At 39.8% G+C, this 21,302-nt stretch overlaps 1 long non-coding RNA gene across 2 annotated transcripts; it reads right to left on the bottom strand.

Moving 5' to 3' along the window:
• Positions 1–3,378: 3,378 nt before the first annotated feature.
• Positions 3,379–12,019, bottom strand: LOC147655746 (uncharacterized). 2 transcript variants are annotated; one of them, XR_015274052.1, is made up of 3 exons: positions 11,832–12,017; positions 11,567–11,603; positions 3,691–6,779 (listed from the first exon to the last, which is right to left on the bottom strand). It is a non-coding gene; the product is annotated as an uncharacterized LOC147655746 (long non-coding RNA). The 2 variants fall into 2 exon arrangements; XR_015274053.1 differs by lacking the exon at positions 11,567–11,603 and having other exon boundaries at positions 3,379–6,779; positions 11,832–12,019.
• Positions 12,020–21,302: the final 9,283 nt, after the last annotated feature.

The following is a 21,302-nucleotide window of genomic DNA, read 5'->3' as shown; positions in this document are numbered from 1 at the left end:
CCAGTAAACTGCTCATCACTTTCTTAGAGATAAAAATGTGATCCTTCCTATGTTTGTCAACTTGTATCTGTTATTAAATTATTATAGGTAGCTAGGCAAAGAAATTATGGAATCTGTGAATCATGGAACACGTGAATTACATTTGAGAAAAGCTGTATGGGTAATTTCTGACAGGATACATTAGATAACAGTCAATTTTGAAATATTCAGGTCAAGTGACTGATGAGGGATGTAGTTGGAATGGAAACATTTTAAGTCACAGTCTCTCTACTGCTCAAGTGCCGACATCTAGCTTGGCAATACACAGAAGGTCCTAGCCTTGAGCAACAGATACCCTTGAATTAGGCCGAAAGGGGTCTACACAACTCATATCAAATTACCAAGGCCCTCTCACTATAGATCAGAAATTACTTTTACAGATCAGAGATTACTTTTATATATAGCCATTTGTTTATATGTTTATCTAGTGTAAGAAAATGGAGACCACAGCCAGCAGTGGCTGTGAGAACAGAGATGTGGTAAAAATCTGTGGGAAGGAGTACTTTTCACTCAGTGTTTAGGAAGGAGGCAAATTCAGCCCAGTGCCCGTGTCTCCATTGCACTAAGAGTAGAGATCACGTGCAGCATCACTGTAACAGAACCACATGAGCCCTTGTAGCATTTCCTTGATTTCCCACAGGCATAACTCAAACCTAGGGGCACACCTCTGCCTTCCTGAGGTATAACTACAGAATTCAGCCTTTCCTGCATAAACTGGATATGTTCTGAGTATGTTCATTTTTGCTCTAGAAATATATACAATAATATCAAATAATATTGTTTGGGCTTTAAAGTAATTTTAAGAATGAAATTAAATGTTCACAGCACTGACTTGATAGCCTTTTTAAACCCTCTGCTTATTTGAAATCCCTACTAGTGTGCAAAAGGTAATCAACACTTCTTTCCCAATGTCTTCCCTGTCTCAAATGGCATTGCAATTTAGACAATAACATGCGTAGCACATGATTAATGAAGCTGTGCACTGAGGACAGGACATCTGTGGGATCACAAAGAGCTGCTTTGTGTACATGTTACTGCATGTTCAAGAAATTCCACAAATTGATAATTTGTTAAATTAATTGACTTTCTCTGTGTAATGTTAATGTAACCTTCAGTTTGAAAAGTGCACAGATTTGCTAACAAGGAAAATAGGCAGGTAGTCAAATCCCTGGAGGATTACTTGGGTTTGCAGCTCACCACTTTGTCCTTTACCAAGGATATTAATATTTCTCAGGAGTTCTTAAAAGAAACTAATCTTGAAGAAAAAAATCAATTTTTTAGGCCATTTGCAACTGAGTGTAATACAGAAAATGTCTAGCATAAGTGTCACAGCAATAATGATATTTGTTCTGTAAGGAGATACACAGAAATTTGGAACAGTCCAGAAAAGAGTTTTCTCTGATTCAGCCACTGAGAAGCACAGAAAAAAAAGTTAGAATTATTCTCAATTCAGTGATTTCTAAAGAAAACTCAGATCTATCTTTGCCAGTATCTCTGAGCCATTGAACAAGGTACTAGAAAAGTTGTCATAGACTTGAGCCCACCTGGCTGAATTTTGACCTTTAGCACTAGCTAGAAAGGGAGTGGAGGACGTGTCCTAAAAGAAGGGTAAAGATCTTTTCACATGAAATATAAGTCAAGAGAGATTAGGCTGACACGTTGGCATGACTGCAGAGGTGCTACCCTTTTTACACCAAAGGGAAGGAATTTCTTTGCAGGATGAGAAGAGAATGATCTCTCTAATGAAGGAAAAGAGGGAGACTATTATTCCAAGTTGAGCTAGGAGGGAATGTAGTGCACCTGACTAGTGACTAACCTGAAAGACTATCCTGTCTTCCAAAACTCTGAAGGGTCAGAGCTCTTACCTTCTTGTCACCACATCTAAATTGAAGCTTTAAGTGAGTGTATATAAGTTAGAGCCTAAAGCTACACTAGATAGGAAAATGTGCTCTTCTTTTTGAATTAGAGGGAGAAATTATGGCATTCAGCAGTTCCAGTGACTGCTCATATTTGATAACTGAGACTCTGATTTTACACATATTTATTTGTATATAATTTATTTTTTTTTTAATTCAAACAGGAGTGCATTTTTAATAAATTCCTATGAAGAAGGAAATAACAGAGTGGTGGTTTAGTATAGACTGCACAACCTTTCAAGCTTTCTTTGCTTGAGGCATGGGGACAGAGTCAGAATTCTGGCATTAGGACTCAGACTCGTTTGGCTCTGAGCACCTTCTGTAACTTCTGCTACTGCATAATGATATCTACCCAAATCTCTTTTTCACTCATTTGGTCAGAGAGATACATAATTGCACTTAAATGTTTTAGTTATCATAACTAATTAATGTAACAGTAGAATTAAGGAGAATGAGGATTATTATCTGTTGCTTTTAAAGGATGATACATGCTAGTTACTCACCAGGGAAGAATCAATGAAAAACAATTTTCCTTCCAGTAGATGCAATCCTCCTTTTGCATGTACTCAAAATCCAAAGATTAACCCTTGCTTCAATCCATCAGTGCCACAGGCTCTCTCTGTGAAAGTTATGGGTGCGGAGAATATCCAGTAGGTAAAATCCATAAATTTTGTATTTGCCTATTAAAAAAGCATAAAATAAGGAATGTGGCATCTTCTGGTTTACAGACCTGGATGGGCCCTATTTGGGAGGAATTTCTTCAAAACATGACCAAGTCTGAGTTTTAATGGATATCATCAACACACTTGATCTTTTCAAAGATGGTAGATGCATGAAAATGTTACAAGGCTTGGAGAACTGATGAAAAAACATTCAAGCCTTATTCCAGTTCAGCAAGGCCCAACTTCAGGGCATGTAGGCAGTGTCACGTTTGACCCTGACACTTCACCTCTGCAGCCATTGCAGGCCTGCAGATCACAATCCTATACAGAGCCATAGGAAGCCATCGGAAAATACATCTGGTTTCCGTAAGTATATCAATATTTAATGAGTGCTTACAATGTGTACTGAAACATATGTATGATATACACAAAACCTGGAAACTGCTACAATGGGAGAATCATGAGGCCACACTGATACACTGTACACTGAATAAAAAAAGTATGTTAGCTAATGAAATTGTGCACTTTACATAAAACCAGCAGGATACACTGAAATATTTATAAAGCCGGCAGATATTTGGTGTATTATATTCTGGAATCCACTGTGTACCTGATTATGAAATGTCTTTGTCAAAATAGTTCAATATACAAGGAATATAATGCAATATAGCTGGCTTCCTTTAATGTGAGATGAAGCTTATACATGGTAGAGTTGTAACACTCAGCAGTCAATCATGTTTCCAAATCTCTTCCACTTTTCCTTTTGTGCTGAGACATTGCAAGTTACTCGACAACTTTTCACAGTACTTCAGTTTTCCATCTAAATATGTTGTTAATGCTTTAGGAATTAAAAATAAAATTTTTAAAAAAGAGGTAATTATTTAACTTATGAAAACATTTCCTTCATCTCTGAAAGAGTTTCATAGGTTTTAATACACTGAGGACAAAAGCAGAATTTTCATTATAAACCAGAGCCAAGTAAGTGAAACTAAAGAAATAAAAATCCTGGACGGTCAGCAGTTTTTAAAATAACTGAGGTAATTTGACATCAAAACTAAGTTATGAAGGGGACTGGTGGCTAGATTGTGTCCAAATTAGATCCTTCTAAATTGCCTCCTGGTGGGTAGCTAGGGTCAATAATCACTTCTGAACATCTTGGTCAAACATCTTGTGGGCAAATCAGAAAAGACCAGGACAAAACTGAAATTGTCCATGAGTTAACTAACATAACAAGAAATGAAGTTAGTGCATTTCACATTTTACTGATGTTGAAACAGTATCCCAAATTGTTTTGGAAATGGTAAACACATTTTTCAAAGTGATTTGATAGCAACTTCTGCACTAGCGATGTAATGATGGAAATTGCAGAAAAGAAAAAAAAAACAAAAAAAAAGGAGAAAAAAAAGAAACTTCCCTGAAAAATAAACACTTATTGAAAATCTATCATGGCATCAATTCATGGAGACCTAATTCATTACAAAAGTTAGAATTCAAATGGAATATGTATGTTCAGATAATATGTTATAGAATTCTAGGATTCCTGCATCCCTTTTATTTTTCTCCTATAAAAATTAATTCATTTTTTAAAGATTTTTAGATATGCTGAGGAGCTGTCTCTTTTCTCACTTAAACAAGGACTTCATATTATGTGAGTTTTTATCTACAAAAGACCCACTTCTCTTTTTATTCAGTGAGATAACTAAGCATTTTTTTTTGCATGAATTAGAAAGAGGATTCTTTTCAGTTAGCTATAATGTAGTGGCTAAAAGCTATTTAAACATTTTGTCTTGGTTTGATATGCTTTCATTGTTAACTAGCACAATCAGGTTTTTTAGTGAACTGAATGAAAGAGAAAAGGGAAATCTTCATTGCTTGTCAGAAAAGCTGAACAGCAAGCATTATTGTCAAAAGAAAAAGCACTTTTGGTAAGATTTGTTTGTGCATGGTAGAAAAAGTACATTTTAGAGACAGGCATAAAATGAACCTTGTTTCTCAGGGCTTTTCTTAGAGATCAGCACATGATTTGGGGCAACTGGGCAAAGTGCAGAAAAGCTGGGATGGGCTTGGGCTCAAATGGGAATGACAGACCATGGATGACATAAGTGAGATGAGTGATACAGCACATTTTAGTGGAAGCCAGAAAACTTCCAGATGTAATGAATGCATTTAAGTATGTCATATTCTACAGAACACAATGCAGAGAGTTCAGAGAAATATTATTAATATTTCAGTGCACATCTTTTTATATGAAATATACATCTTGTGTATGCAAAGTACATTTTCAGAAGCTCACAGAATTCTAAGACTAAGATAAAAGTGTCTCAGCATTAAGCTTGAATATTTCATTACATCATAAATATAATATGTTTCGGTATATAATGGACGACAGATAACTAAATATTTGATTTTGTGCCAGTCATAGCCAGCCTTCATATGAAGAGCTGTTTTCATCATTGTGACCCAATTGCGAGTGCCATGAAAAATTCGACAATAATGTCAAGATTCAGTAAGAGTGGCTATGTCAGTGTTGGATATTTTAGCTATGTGGCAATATCTCTGCTGCACTCTGCATCCAACCTTTATTATCATCAAAAATGCCCTGCTGCTTCCAAAGCAACAGACAGTGGTTTTTAGAAAGCTTTCCAGGTTGAAGTTTACAGAGTATGTCAAGGTCTCTTTCCTCCTTCGATTACTGAACTAGCTGTTCTGAGCATTGCTAGCTCTCCATTTCTTTCATTCCCTCACTTTAAATGGAAAACACCCTGTCCTCCCCTAGCAATCAGCTACATAAGTCACCAGGTGTCTTGAGACCACTTGGTATTCATAGGCTAGTACTTGTTCCAGCTCAAAACACAGCTAGCTTTGTATTTATGGCACTCCAGTAAATGCAACCTTTAAAATAAGAAGTAGCTTTGAAATGCAAAGTTCATGCGGATACTCATATTTTCTTCAGATGTAGAAATATTTATATACAGGGCACTAGTTCAGCTACAGTAGAAATAAAGACAATGGTTTGATTTATTTACCCTGTGGGCCTACAGTGATTTCATCAGTATTGCATTATTTGATTCTACCCCCTCCTCATTCTTTGATTACAGTGCAAGCTTACACCAGTGAAACTATTTCACACATTTTGTTTGTGGGATAGCCTGTTTGGCATCTGCTGCAAATCTCATGCTATTGCAAGGGAAGGGAGAGACAAAAGATTTCTATCTAAATCTTTGTGGAACAGCTATTCATATCTTGATGATGCAACAATGTAAAACAACAACTATTTTGTGACATACCTTCAGATGTCATCTTTCAGAAAAAAACTATGGCAAAAGCAATGCAAATCAAAATAAGATTGGATCACAAAGATACTTGACAGTGGAGCAAGAAAGCACCTTGCCTACTGCTAAGTCCTCAGCATTTAGGACTGACAGAGAGCAATCTTTCTTCAGGAGCTTGGGTTAAGAGGACACTTTTCTATCTCACGTCTTTATGTGAGCACAAAGAAGACTAGCTTCAGTTTTTCAGTGTCTGTGCTTATCCTTCAGGTTCTCTTTTTCCTTTTCTTTTCCTTTTTCTTCATCCATTCTTTCTTTCTCCTGGATGACAATCATCCTCGCCTGATTGCTGTGTACATTTGTGACCCCAGTCTTGTTAAACCGGTTTCTTTTCCTTACAGCTTCAAAGTGAGAAAGAACAGTCTAAGTCATTTGGCAGGGCACTAACCCTTTAGAGAGGAAAATCATTAAAGTACAGGAGTGGAAGTCCCATTTTGCAGACCAACGCATGCTTCAGCCCAGGCCTTGCAGAAGACTGTCCCATGGGAAAGTCCTATCCTGCAGTGGAGGAAATCCTGCAGGCCTGGGTCTCTGGGAAGTGTTTGCAAGTTCTTTGTGAAATCTGGTATTAGGAGAAAATGTTGAACTGCTAGATCATGCCAAATGTTTACAGCTAAAGGTAAACAGCAGCAAACCCACCAAACTGCAGAATATATGTTTCATGCAAGTCCAGAGGATACCTGATAGGATGTCATCTCTTGGTTAAGCAGTGCAAGATTATTACAAATCTAGGATCATAAATCAGGCTGCTTTAATTGTCCTTCAAGCTAGAAATGGTGTGGAAAAAGTTCTTCCACGGGCTGGGATTTCCTCTTGTGTGTTAGATTTTATATCTGCAAGAGCCACAGATGAAAAATGGTGTTAAAATTTGAGAAGTTTTAAGCATCCTTCCTGAGTGACAGCAGCTTTCCTGGATAAACAGACATAGGCAGGGACACTACTGTGTCTGCACACCTACACATTGTGAGTCTGATATGATGAGTGTTCATGGAGCTCCATTGTATTTCACTCACATCAGTGGAAAACTGAATTATTTGCAGTATCTTTTAGAGCCATTGTGTTCAATCCTCACTCAGAGGTTAGGGTAGTAGTTTTGCTAGAGAAGATGAATCTACCAGTGCATGAATCCATCTCCTCACAAGTTATGGCCTGGGTGATATCATGCTCTGTGCACACTTCAGTGAGAAGACAGCTTGTCTGTACTGCCCTGCTGCCACCCATGAAGCTGCTTACTTGCAAAAAATCAAAGATGGGCTTAGGTAGCAGCAATTGTTTTTGTCTGGTGATACTTTAGACCTGAAAAGAGTGAGACAGTAAATACATGACATAAAACACAGGAACACAATAACAAAATAAACTGTACAAAGTATAGTTAAACTTCAGTTCACAAAGGTGGGATGAAAGAAAGACAAGGGCCTTAACATCAGTCCATAGAAATCACACATTTAAAGAGAGCAAATACTCAGCATTGGCTGTACCTTATGTTTTAGACAAGAAACAAATAAAGAAAATAGGAGTAGCTGCAGTCAAATAACTTTTTAAAATAAATTGTGTTCTGTTTACGAGGGTTTGAACACACGGTCAGGTCCCTTGACATTTTGGATGTGGTTGTTTCAGAAGGATTAGCAGAATGTAATTTTGTGCTAAGTGGCCTTGGCTAAATTTGACTTGCCATTACTTTGGTCTTTCAGTACAAGCTATGTGTGCCAATTACAAAACTCACTTTTGCTCCCAGAAATGTACTGTAGACAATTAAAAAACTAAGCAAAAATTTGTGGGTTTGTAATTTTCCTGTGGAAGCTGCTGTCAGAGGAAACCAGTTGCTGTTAGAGCCAGCCAGACTTTTGACATAGACACATAGGATCACAGAATAATAGAACAATTTAGGATGGAAAGGACATTTGAAATCAGTGAGTTCCACCATTAACCCAGCACTGCCAAGTCCACCATTAAACTGTGTCCCTAATTGTCACACCAATGGGTCTTTCAAATACCTCCAGGGATGTTGACTCAACCACCTCCCTGGGCAGCCTGTTCCAGTACTTGACAACCTTACTGGTGAAGACATTTTTTTTTCTAAAATTTTAACCTTTCCTGACACTACTAGTGGCCATTTCCTCTTGTTTTATTTCTTGCCATTTAGGAGAAGAGACAAACCCCCTCCTAACTACAACCTCTTTTCAGGCAATTGTTGAGAGCAATGAGGTGTCCCATTGGCCTCCTTTTCTCTAGGCTAAACACCCCCATCTTCCCCCAGCCATTTCTCATCAGACTTGTGCTCCAGACCCTTCCCCAGCTCCATTGCCCTTCTCTGGATCCACCCCAGCCCCTCAGAGTCTTTTTCATTGTCAGGGTCCCAAAACTGGACACAGGACTTGAGGCACAACCTTACCCGTGCCGAGTGCAGAGGAACAACCACTGCCGTGCTCCTGCTGACCACACTATTGCTGATACAGACTAGAATGCCACAGGGCTTCTTGGCCACCTGGGCACACACTGGCTCATGTTCAGCTGCTTTCAACCAACATCCCAGGATCCTTTTCCACTGAATAGCTTTCCAGCCACTTTGACCCCAACCTATTTGGGTTGTTCTGACCCCATTTGGGATGTGGCACTTGTCCTAGTTAAACCTTGTACAACCAGCCCAAGTCCATTGATTCATTCTGTCCACGCTCCTTTCTCAATCAGACCAACAGCCTGCCCAACCTGGTGTTGTCTGTGAACTGAGGGTGCCCTTGATCCCCTCATCCAGGTCATCAATGAAGATATTAAATAGGACAAGTTTCAGTACTGAGCCTTGGGAAACACCACTTGTGATCACTGGATTTAATTTCATTCCCCACTACTCCCTGGGTCTGGTCACCCAGACAATTTTTCCACACAGTACAGAGTATTGTGTATTATGTATACATCCATACCATAGGAAGTCAATTTCTTCAGGGCAACACTATGGGAGACAATGTCAAAAGCTTTACTGAATTCTAGGTAGACAATATCCATAGTCTTTTCCTCACCCTCTAAGCCACAGAAGGAGAGCAAGTCACAGAAGAAGATTAGGTGAGTGTTGTGATTTAGTCCCAGCCAGCAGCCAAGCCCTACACAGCTGCTCACTCACTCTCACACCAGAGAGATCAGGTAGAGGATTGGAAGGGTAAAGGAAACTAGTGGGTTGAGAAAAAGACAGTTTAATAGGAAAAGCAAAAGCCTTGCACAGCAGAAAAGAAAACTGGAGAATTAATTCACTCCTTCCCATGGGCAGGCAGGTGTTCAGCCATCCACAGGAGACCAGGGCCCTATCAAGTGTAATGGTTACTTGGGTTGACAAAAGCCATCACTCCAAGTGTCCTCCCTTTCCTCATTCTTCCTCCCACTTTACATACTAAGCATGATGTCACATGGTCTGGAACATGTTTGTTAACTCTTTGGTTAGTTGGGGTCACCTCTCCTGGCTGTGTCTCCTCCCGGCTTTCAAGCTTCCCATGAATCCATGGGAACCCATGTTCCTTGCCAGCATGGCAGTAAGGAAAGCATAAAAGGCCTTGGCTCTTTGTAAGCCCTGCACAGCAATAACAAAAGTATCTCTACATTATCAACAATATTATCAATAAATTTATTTAACACAAATCCAAAAAACAAGCCCATACCAGCCACAGTGAAGAAAATTAACCTTACCCTAGCCAAAACCAGCACATCTGGCCAAGCAGAACCAGCCTCTCATAAATCCATGCTGGCTGAGCCTGATCCCTTGGTTGTCATGTAAGTGCTGTGTGGTGGCACTCAAGAAGATCTGCTCTATCACCTTCCCTGGCATCAAGGTCGTGATGACAGGGCTCTAGCTCTCTGGGTTGTCCTTAGGGCCCTTCCTCTAGATAGCAGGTCTGCTGATAAATGATGGAAAGTATCTCAGTGAGCATTTCTGCCAGCTCCCTCAGTACTCTGGGGTGAATCCCATCAGGCTGCATAGACTTGAATATGTCTAAGTGATGTAGCAGATCACTGAGCATTTACTGTTGGATTCGAGGGCTTCTTTCTGCTCCCTCTTTCTGTCTTCCAGCTCAGGGGACTGGTTACCCAGAGAACAACTAGTCTCTATATTAATCTGAGGCAAAGATGGCATTGAGTGCCTCAGCCTTTTTCAAACCCCTATGTCTTTCTCTTCATCCAATAAAGGATGAAGATTCTCCTTTGCCCTCTTTATGTTGCTGAGATATTTACAGAAACATATTTTATAGACTTTTATGATAGTAGTGAGATTAAGTTCTAGCTGGGATTTGGCCCTTTTGATTTTCTTCCTTCATAACCTCACAGCTACCTGAGTGGCCTGCCCCTTCTTCCAGTAGTCATAATCTTTTTTCTCCTGAGTTCCAGACAAAGCTCTCTGTTCAGTCAGGCTCATCTTTTTCCCCTCTGGCTCAACTTTTGGCCTATGGGGACAGCCTGCTCCTGTGCCTTTAGGATTTCCTTCTTGAAGAATGTCCAGACTTCCTGGACTCCTTTGCCCTGCATGAAAGCCTCACAAGGGACTGTCTCAACCAGTCTCCTAAACAGACCAAAGTCTGCCCTCTGGACATCAAAGCAGACTGGAATTTTTTAACCTTTATCCATGAACAGATCCACAGGCTCTAGCCTGGACTGGCACTTCACTCCTCTGCAGGAAGACAGAAACACACAGGCTCCACTCCCTGGGACATGGGTCAATGCTGTCACAAAAAAAAGATGAGCACGAGTTTCTCTCTCATCCACATTTGGACAGCTGACTATGGCCTGAAATGATGAGGTCAGGTTAAACAAGCAGAGCGAGCAGAGGCTTAGCACAATTTCCCAAAGCACCATACATTTATTTGTGTCTGAGTATGAATACACAAGGCTAACTTTAGTTCCTGTTTTTGAAAAGGTTGGCCCTAATCTACATAGACCATCATTTATTCCCTGCCCTGCCCCCTCCACTCCCTCCCATTTTTTAACAGATGGAAATTTCATTTTCCAGAGCTAGTTTTTTCCAGGTGGAATGCCTCCAAACTACAAAAGTGAATTTCTCACAATCGTCCATGGACAGAATTAAAACCAGGACTTCAAATGAACTGGATTTTGCTGTCAGAAAATTCCAGTTAGGAGCATTTTGCTTTTAAATAGCATGTTGCTATTCAGAAAGCTCAGCAGAAAAAAAAAAAAAATGGAGAAACAGTGACCCCACTCCATCTTTGCCCCTTCTGCATAAGAAGTTAGTCCTTAATTATAGCACAGGGCAGAGATTACACTTCCAAAAGTTCAGCTACCCATTGTAATAATTTTCAAGCTGAAATCATATTCAGAAAAAAGTTACTTAGGCACAGCCCTTTAATTCATTCTGCCAAGTACAGACACCTGCAGAGTCACCAGAAGATTACTCCTAATGCAAATAATCCAGCCCGTGGCATGGAGTACATCACAGAGATTTAGTTACCGCCATTGGTGGGGAAACCAGAGATCTGTGGCCAGAAATATCACACAGATGGGCCTGTTTGAAAATCCGCTGCATCCTGGGCTTTCAAACCTTAAAAACAGATGAAGTGATTCCAGCGTGACCCCTGCTGTGATATAATGGATCCTGTCTGTGCGTGCAGTGTTTGTCATGATTTACCTCTTGCAATTCCTGGCTTGTGAAACAGACAGCAATTCTGAAAATGAATTACTATTGATTAGACATCCTGCACTATTGAGTTCTAGGCAATTTTATGAATTTATTTATTTGAATAAAAGCTTTTAATGACCCCACTAATTTCAAATGGCTCTAGCAAAACAGCAATTCGGCTTTCCTTTTTTTTCTGTTTGCCAGTGGCAGATACATAGTTTTAGGCCCTGTTTATGCCAGCTATGACTTGTCACCTCTACACAGACAGAATTACCTGATTAAAACGACAGCATGGGTGTCAGGGGAAGCAGGAGACATCCTCTCCCAAGGACATAGTCTGCACTCAGAGCACAGGGGGAGCTCTTGCATTTCTGTGGCAGGTGGAAGAGGGGTCGAGCCCCCAATCCCAGAGCATTGCTGGGGCAGAGAATCCCTCAGGCAGAGCATCCCTCCTTCTGCTGAGCACAGCAGCAGCAGGCTGCAAATAAAGGACTACCAACAATACAGCTGGGGGCTGGGCCCCTTAATTACCCCTCACACCCTCCTGCCAAATAAAATGTTCTGCTGAGAAAGGAGAGGATTAGGTGCTGCTCCAGTAAAGATGGGATTGTACAGAAACAGGTGAAGATCCTAAATAGGCAGCCTAGGGTTTGGAATGGGCTGTGATTTAAAGTCTAAATCTTGCCAGTATCATATTAGGCATATCTGCTTACTATAGAAATAAACTCTGTGGTAAAATGTAATCTGGCACTGAGCTGTGCACTGACGGAAACAAATGACAAAATGCTCCAAGGAATCAGGCTCTCCATACTCTCTTTAAAAGCCTGAGACTTCTGCAAAGGTGTTTCCAGAGCATGTATATTAATGGTCTTTTAATAGGGATTTTTACTGAATAACCTAGTGCGTGTGAATAGCATGCTCATTTCAAAAATCAAGAGCCCACTTCCTCCCATTAGAGGAAATGGATTAAGCAGCAATTTTGGTAGTACAATGGACCCGCATGAAGGAATAACGCAGTTTTGACATACGATAGTTTCAGGAGGCTGACACAAAAATAGGCCAAAGAAAGTCCTCAAAGGCACCTATGCAGAACATTTCCAAGGCTTGGAAAGAGCTTGTACACAGAACATTCTCCTTTCATTCAGGCAAAAAGAATGTGCTTACATGGCAGAAAGGACAAGGAGTGGGAGTTACGCATGACTTCCTGAGATTATTTTCAGCCCTAATCAATGCAGCACTAATGCAGCAAGGTATTATCAGTGCTGTAAACAGCCTTGAGTATGCAGGCTATAGACTGATAAAATTTTAAAAAGAAGGAGATAGAATGAGAGAGGCAGAAAAGGAGGAAGTAAAGGAGCTCGCAGAGGGCTGCTCTATAACAAGCAGAAAAACAGGTTCCTGTAAGATGAATCTGGGCTCAGGCAGGCACATAAAGCCTTTAAACAAACTCTGCAAGGAATTAAATTCTCTACCTTACTCTAAAAACATGTAGCAATAAATCAGGCTGTTTATGACACAGAATGTCTACAATTTTAATTGAAATTTGTCAAAAATATGTATCCATGAATGGAGGCTGAATTTAACTGCTCCAAATGGAAAAAAAAATTTAAAAAAAAAATCAAGCTACAGGTTAGAATGCAGTCAGTTGTCCAGAAGTCTGTGAAAATGCAGGTTTCTTCATTTACTTATTAGGTAAGTATTTAATACCCTAAAGGCAGATAATTTCCATGAGAATCAGAATAAGTTTTGACTGTAAGAATGTATTTGAATATGGACTCCTGTAGTGCCTCCCTTAATTCCTGCCTGGGCATAAACAAGGCAAGTCAGAAGCCAGTGGCTTTTCTGGTACCTTAGCAAGCTGTTTTTCTCTCCGTTATGTTGGGTGCTGTCACCACCACAAGGTGATGGTCCAGTCCCTCCTACTTCCTTTCCTTCTCTCCCTACTGTCTTTCCCCCTCCTTTCCCCAGCATTCAGAGTCTGGCATTCAAATCAAAGGTTTGCTTTGAAGTTATAACCTAAAATGGGAAGCTGATAACTATTTTCCTCCCAGTGCTTTAGTGATGATGAATTGCTGATCACGAAAAGGAAATTACTTCTTTTTTTTTTTTTCTTCTTTTTTTTTTTTTCATTTACATTCAAGCAGTAAAAGTCAAGGCTCGGCACTGCAAATATGTGCAAATTCATCCACTGGCTGTGTGTGCTACAGCAAATCCTATGGAGATAAGGAGCTAAAGCAGCAGGGGTGCAGCAACATAAGCTTCAAAGCTAGACATGCAATTTACTAGGCAACAAACTTAACAAAGGGCAAAGGGATATTTAACAGGGAGGTGAAATATTCCAACCATTAAACAGAGCAAATTGTAGTGACGGCCAGAGTATGATGCTGCACTTCAATATAGAACGTGTATGGGAAGAAATACAGAGTTTTACCCAGGAATTAGTTTAGCTAATGATTATTTTTTTCCAAGCAAAGGGATATTCTAAGGGATTGAAAATGTTCCTGCTGTTATGAAGAGAATTAAGTAAAGTAATATTTGGAGGGTATGAGGTTGGGTAAGAGAAGGTTTAGTAATTGGTGCTGAATGCTTAAGGTAGTCATCCTGTTCACCATAAATTATTGTGTTTAACCATAAGCAAATTAGACCATGTCAATCTTTTAGGAAGCAATTAAAGCAATAGATTTTCTGTGGCCTGTTTTCACACACATGAAGCCCGATCCAACTCCCATTACCTCTCCTGGGCACAAGCATACATCTTGTATTCAGAACAGCTATGGCTTTTACCACTCTCAGTGGTAACTGGGTCAAGCCCATCTTACAGGGCAGAAATGTACTTCGAAAAGAAAAAAACCTCAAACTCTCTTCTGAACAAGTATCAGTCCTTATTTTAAAAAAATAGCTCTGGTAAAGAATTCATTCTGATCCAGATTCTTCACACTTAATGATGGAAATTCTGGAAGGCATTTAGGTTTGCCGAGCACTTGCAGTAATAGCAGTTGATTGGTCTTTTTCCTGCAGCCACCTGGGTCTTCAGTTAGACATATTAAAGGACTGCACCTACATTGCAAACTGGCCTTTTTCCTTCATTTTCTGCAGTTCATTTGTGTCCAATCGGGTTGCATCAGGATTCATTGCATTTAATGGGAAATGCGCTCTTCTGGATCAGATACCTGTTTTCAATTTGGAGAGTATCTGATTCCAGCAGCAGAGGTGACAGGAATAAAGAGGAAAGGAGATGTAAGTGCCTATAGTATAGATTTCTACCACACTAACAGAGCTGCCAGTTTCTGAATCACTGAGAACTTAGAATTTACTTATATTTTTTCAAATTACAATGATGAAACAAGGCAGAAATTAACTATGTCCTTATTTGAGCTTATTTGAAAATAAGCTATTGTCTTTCGCTAAGCATAACTGGGTTTTGATATAAAACTTCCTTTACCACAGTGTTTCCCCAGAGCCACAGCTGTCTAGGGAGACTGCTACTCTGCAGTGATGAGCTACAAAAGTATTCCTGACATACTGCCTAAGTCAGCATCAGGCTTACTACTGGTTAGAGTGGGATGCAGTTTAGTCTCCCTATAACCTGCTGCTATCTTTCAAGAGTCAGCTTGAAGGTTCAACAGGGAATGACGAACAATATTGCTCTGGGCACTTTTTTATAATTAAAAAACCTCTGCCTCTTTTTTTTTTTTGACTTTCCAAAATCATGCCATGGAGACAGCATAATTTCTGTACCAAGCTTTGATGTAATTCATATTAGAAAGAGCACCAAGGCCGATTTATTTATGGTAGAAATGTCAGTGTACATTTTCCCTAACAAGCAGAAGAAAAACAAATTGTGGCATCACAACATTAATACTGTAGGTCTGTGCTTCAGTTCAAAAACAGTCTGCTGAGGTTTATTTGATCAACTTGAAATATGGAGAAGATAGATCTGTGCAGATTACTATTTTCAGCTTGCTTATAGGTATTTGTAAGATGTTCCTATATAGAAACAAAACAATAAGGAAAATTTGGTATCAGCTTTGGCTCATTTGGATCTCATCATTGCAGGCACCCCACCTTGAAGGTCTAACAGAAGTCATAGTTAGAGGAGAGAACCAGAAGGGCAGGAAGGAAAGTGTTAAGATATTCATCTTAACAATGAAAGAATAAGCCAAGAGGGGTTTCTTATTGACCTCTAAAGAAAATGTCAAATCATACCCCAGATTGCCAAATACCATGACAAAATACTTTATCAGACTTTGATGGCCATGGCATGTAACCAAGCTGAATTTTAGACAAGGGCCACTTCTGCTTTGCCAATAAGATCATGTATACTCAGAGAGATTTCCAAGTGAGCTGGACCAACTCTTTTCCACCCAACAATGAACAGCCCACCTATGTTGGCTGAATTTAGTACTTTCATTCAGCTCAGTTGGTAACAGACATCCTCAAGGAGCCACAGCTTGAGCCCCAAGAAGTGGCCTATGCCCCTCCTCAGCCTGGGAAAGAAATTGCTCAACAGTTGGTGCCACTCCTGAGAGCAGCTGCCTGTGCAACACTCAAACAGAGGGGCCTCCTCTTTCTGACCATCTGTTAGTCCAGTGCTGAGGAAATCTACATTGTAGACCTCATTTCTGGCCAGCTGGCATACAGCCTTATAGCTCTGAGTTTATCCAGAAGCTAGCAAAAGCCAGCGTCAGGTCTGATGTAGATAGCATCACAGAAGTGGTTGGGCCAAAAGAGAGGTGGATGGGCATTTTAAAAACAAAGCTATATTTCATTAGAGAACACACTATAACTAAACCTGATATATTCTATGGAAAGAAAACAAGCTTGGCCAAACTTTGTGTGAATGGTCAGTAGGTTTGCAAGGAGCTGCATTTGATGGGATGCATTTGGTTCTAAAGAGTCCACATTCCAACCCTATCTATATGGGTTTCTTAAACTCTGCCACCTAAATACCAAAGGCACTCTCTGTATCCCATTGGCTCCAGGGTATTGATATCCCAGTTCCCATGAGTGAACCTGTAAGCCCTAAAGGGCTGCAAAAAAACCCGTAGCTGCTCCTGAGGTTCATGACCCCACAGCACTACATCCATCTGGGAGATGGTAGAGCAACCACCCCTGATGTGCTAGAATGTCCTCAGTTTGCTTGGAGGACAGGCAAAAGCTGGGGCCAGGGTTGGAAGAAAGGCAGCCCTTGCAGGGTTCTGGCAAGGGGATCTACTGGCAGCCAAGTGACCAGAACCATGCTGCCCACTCTGTCTGTGCCAAACCTACAGGGAGTCAAAGCTGCTGCCAAAATGTGAGGTCAGTAATTGCTCTCTGTTCTTCTGACACCTCTCCCTGAGGAGACATGCCAGCCCTCTGAGGCCTCTCATAGATCTGCTTTCCAGCTCTGCCCTCTCCTCCTTCTCTTCCCACACCTGGAGCAGCCCACCTCTGACAACACCACTGCGGGAGAGAAACACAAATTTTTGCATGTGCTGCCAAGAAGGTTTGAATCAGCCCTGCCCACAGCAGTGTCCCTGAGAGAGCAGAGACTACCATAACCTCAGCAGCATGGCTGGCAGGGCAAGGTGCATTTTCACCTCCACCTGTCTCCTCAGACACAAATACCTGGCAGCACACGTTTGCAAAAATCATACTGAAACAACACTCCTTCCCTGGGGAGACAAGGAAGATACAAACTGCCTGTGACAGATGTTAGCTATGTTGCTCAAGGCTTTACTAAATGGCACTTGCAAAACAGGGGATTGCCACAGTAGAAAAACCTACACAGAAGAGAGTAATTAGCCACTTCACTAGAAAATGCAAACAACCCTCTTGCAAACAAACAAACAAACAAATGAAATAATCAAGGGAGAAAATGGAGTTACAGTCTATCATCTCAACATGTCCAGTTTAGAGCATTTTTGAGCTGACATAGCTGAGACAAGTGAGGGAGAAAGGCCTTTTTGTTATGACACTGGAATCAGAGCCTAAGGTGATCTAGATCTGAAGAACAGCTTAAATGGGCCTTCCTGTCTCTGCCTCAAGTTTCTTACATTTCCTTAGGCGAGCATTTAATCTCTCTATAGTGGATTCCACATTTGTAAAATAAGAGTAACACTTCCTTCCTCCCTCTTGTGTAATTAGTCAACCTGGGCTAAAGCCATTGAATAAATTAGCTACCTGAGGTAAAATTTAAGTGATGGAATTAAAATATAGGTCCTCAGCATGTTCTCACATACGCTGCCTAGAGCTGGAGACATGTGAAATCTGTATCCAGTAAGAAATAGAATGTACCCCCATGCTCCTACCTTGGCTGTGGCATATTGAATCTTTGGGGCACCTGAATTTCCTTGCACATTTAGCACCCACCCCTTTGAAGTTATTGTTTGAGGAATTGACCATCACAACTGTGATCATTCCGGGGACAAAAATGTCCAGCTTCCAGAAAATATACAGTGGAATTGAAAACTTTTATTTTTTTGAGGAGCAATCATTACATCTGATCGAAAGAGATGTCAAAGGGGTAGGGTTTAGCGTAATTTAGTGGAAATGAAAGATTCTGTATAACAAGGACTGTGTGATCACAAAGGCTTTGAAAGAGCAGGAGCATGCTTATCCTGTTTGACAGCATTACCCACAATGTGTCATTATAGATATTGATGGTTATAGAGCCATAATTAAAGTGTTGTGCTTAAATAGCTAAATGTAGAAAGATGTGTCAGATCATTAACACAACTTTAAGTTTAATCATGTCTGGTTACAGAGCCGAGACAAATATTTAAGGTTCCTTGCTAAAAGAAGAGTTACTATGTCTAATCATCAAAGCAGAGCTGCTTGCCAAGAGCATAAAAAAACCTAATGGGTTTTGCAAGAAAATTATGTCACCTTCAAATTAACATTCATAATACAGATGGCATTTATAAAAGGTAAAGTCATTCTTATTGACACAGTCTATCTCCAGTGACTGTCATAAGAGATTATGAACCCTCTGTCCAGAAAGACATTTTGCCAAAGCAGGGTTTTGTTAGAATAAGACAGGCTGGAAAATCTGGGTGACTTTATCTTCTTCCTGACAATTTCTTCATTTGGACTTAAACAGTGACATATGGATGCCTTGTTTTGTGCAAATTATCAGGATCATTCAGGCATCTACTGCTGCCATACACATGATTTTTCTTGTGGTGCTCACTGGATCAGCATTGACTCCGTGCATGAATGCAGGAACGGACTTCATAAAACTTGCAGGGAAAAAATATTTTTTTCAACATAACATTTGCTATGAAGGATGAAAAAAAGGCTGAAAACATAATTCCCACCAAGTTTGTAAGTCTAGATGACAGTATGGGTTAACATAATAATAGAATTACCTAATAATGCTGCTACCTAAATATCAACTACTTTTGAAATAAACATAGGATGGAAGAATGTTCAAAAACCATGAGCAGAATGGTACATATAACAATTATTAAAAAAGAAAAAATTAAGAGAGATCCTTGATAATGCTTTGCATCACTAAAAAAAATAATTAAAAAAAAAAGAAAGATTGGTTTAACTACAGAACTTTCACTGCCTTATTTGGATGTGCCTAAATTTGTCTGAATTCTTCCTGAAATATTTTTCTAAAACCTGAGATATTTTTATACAAGAAAGTGTAGCATATATTGAAAGTTGTAAAAGGCAATAGTAAGGTGTAAGGAAGAATAATGAAGCAAGGAGTTATTAAGATGCTGCATTACACCACTGAACATAGAAAAATACCTTGTTTATGAAAATTATGTGATGTGATTATTATTACAAATATACATTATTTCATACTGGGAAATCTAGTACAGAAAAAATGAGCATAAATCGTGATATTTTAGAAAATGATCTGATGGACACTGGGAGATCTAACTCCAAACACAGAAGGAAAGGGGACTGGGGGCTGGTGCTGATGCCAGACAGTCATTGATAAGACTGGGCAGAGAAATTAGTGCAAGCTGACGTGAGTTAAATGAAACCACCCTCAACAGTAAATGTGCTGCAGAGTCTGGAGAAATGTGCATCAAAGTGTGAGAACTTTCATCTGGAATACTGGATCATACAGCAAAAACTCTGTGTGTGGGAAAGGTGCCCAGGGAGGATCGACGTAATTTAGGAAGGGCCTAAAATAAAAAAAAAAAATAATAAAAAAAAAAAAAATGTTATAAAACTCATTCTGGAAGTACAATGATAAAGACAGGATATTGTGACATTCCATCAACATTTTAAAAGCAAAGATTAATTTTTTGCTACAGCTAAAAATCTATATGCAACTAAGTAAATGGAAGGAAATTAAGAGTGAATATTTAAGAGGAATTTCAAGAAAAACTTCTTGACAGTGAAATATATTGCATTGTGGAGTAGTGTCCTCAGGGAAATAATGAAAGCACTGTCACTTGGGACTTTTAAAATTGCACTGAAAAAAAACCACAATAGAGTGTCTAGGAGAGAGAACAGTCTTTGAATTGGCCTCAGGGAGTCAAGCTGAATGACTTAATTGGTCTACTCAGTCTCTAATTTCTTCAGGACAGACCATGCCCTGTGTGTTTTCCACACAGGGGAAAAACAAGCTCAGGCAGTCCCCAGCCAGGGTATTGAGTTTCCCAATGCTGAGGTGGAGAGGGGGCTGGGGTCCCCAGCACGGCCCTGGTGGCTGGAATCCTCCCATTCACCCACCAAGCCCCCCCATTTCTTCCCTTGTCACATCCCCATAGCTCGGTGAGAAGCAACAGTGGGGCCCAGATTAATTCATTTCAGTGTTGCAGTCTCTCATCTGGGGAATTGGTGACAGGTTTGCTGTTTTGTTTTTTTTTTTGAAGAGACCTTTATGTCCCATGTTCTTTATATTTAGAGGATTCTTCTGTATCCAGATATTTGCTATGGAGAAATAATAAACAAAAGCATCTGTGACTCTTGGGTCCTACCTTTCTGCCTAATCTTTTAGAAGATCCTTCTCTTTGAGCCCAGCATCTGATTTTCTTCTCCACGTCTCTTGGTGTGGCTTTTCTCATCATTTGATCATGTAGAGAAAGGTTCAGTTCATGTTTCAAATTTCTGTATTCCTTTTTTATTTTCTTAAGAGAAACAGCAAAAAGGAGAAGGAAAAAAGGAAGTAAGAAAAACAGCTACTTAAGACAATAAAGCTCTAACAGTGGAAAAGCTTTTGTAGTGTAAAATCAGTAACCTCAATTCTCTGGTGTAACATGACTGTTTTCTAAGATGTGCCAGCATGGTAAGGGAGGTTCAGCTTGTGATTTGGGATTTGATGGAGAAGAGGAAGTGTGACTGGAGCACAAGATAGTCTCAATATGTGTGTAAAATGCTTTTTAATGTAATGTAAATTTACAAATTTAATGTAAATGCTTTTTTTTTAAAATTCAATCAATCTTATATTCATCAGCATAAAATCAAGCAATCTTAAATTGTTGGATTATAATTTGATTTATACGAAGGCCATAGAGAGGGAAGTGGAATGACAGCCCTGATAAAACTTCTGCTTCAGTTCATTTTGCATGCAATAGCAATTCAGCAAACTAATAGCAGATAGCAAATGTTAAGCACGTGAGCAACCAAAATAAAAGCATTCTGCTTTAGCAAGTGTTTAATTAGTCTTCATTTACAGAATGCATATAAGCAGATCAACATGATCTGGCCATTATGGAAAGTATTAGCATTTTTTGTAAATTTAAAGGACTGTCTGTTCCTCAGAGGGATTTGGTTCCTTCTGACTCAGCACCATAAA

Source organism: Cyanistes caeruleus, chromosome 1, assembly GCF_971803275.1.
Source record: "Cyanistes caeruleus chromosome 1, bCyaCae1.hap1.1, whole genome shotgun sequence".
Classification (NCBI taxonomy): domain Eukaryota; kingdom Metazoa; phylum Chordata; class Aves; order Passeriformes; family Paridae; genus Cyanistes; species Cyanistes caeruleus.
Note: the sequence above shows the minus strand (reverse complement) of the source record. Positions and strands in the feature narration are given on the sequence as shown.